We start from the raw sequence: 619 nt of genomic DNA on the forward strand, positions 1-619 counted from the left end.
TTTTATATAATTATTTCCCCGCACACAATTAGGAGACAGACTTTTTACACAAAATAATGAGATGACATTCCCTCCCCATAAGACGCCTTGCTGTTCTTTCCTGGAGTTGTGCGACTGTTCGTTTCTAAGCTCTGTTTTTCGAATTTGGGGTCGGCGCCAATGTGGTGCATCAAGAGGGGGCTTCGAGCTGTGATGCAGTCAAGTCCGGTCCACTCAAAGCCCGAATGGCTAAAGAGACACAAGAGTGATGTTGATGCTGTTCCACTCCACTAATGGGAATGCCATTTGTTATGTTTCATGTGCTTACCTGTTTATAGGGGTTTTTTATTAAATAAATTGATATTTTGAAGTCCTCTTGCAGTAGGTGTATTGTTCTAACGTGATGTGTGTGTCAGATTGATAGATAGATAGATAGATAGATAGCTAGATAGACAGATAGACAGATGACTCTTTATTTTTGCCCAAAAAGAAATTGACATTTTATTGAAGCTCAAATACACAAACACACACCAGTGAGCCACCAGCCTGATAATCCTGTTGGTCCTCCTCAGGACGCCAAAATAGCTCTGACCCTTCAAGGCATGGACTCCACCAGACCACTGAAGGTGACCACTGAAGA

Source organism: Polypterus senegalus, chromosome 12 (assembly GCF_016835505.1).
Source record: "Polypterus senegalus isolate Bchr_013 chromosome 12, ASM1683550v1, whole genome shotgun sequence".
Taxonomy (NCBI): domain Eukaryota; kingdom Metazoa; phylum Chordata; class Cladistia; order Polypteriformes; family Polypteridae; genus Polypterus; species Polypterus senegalus.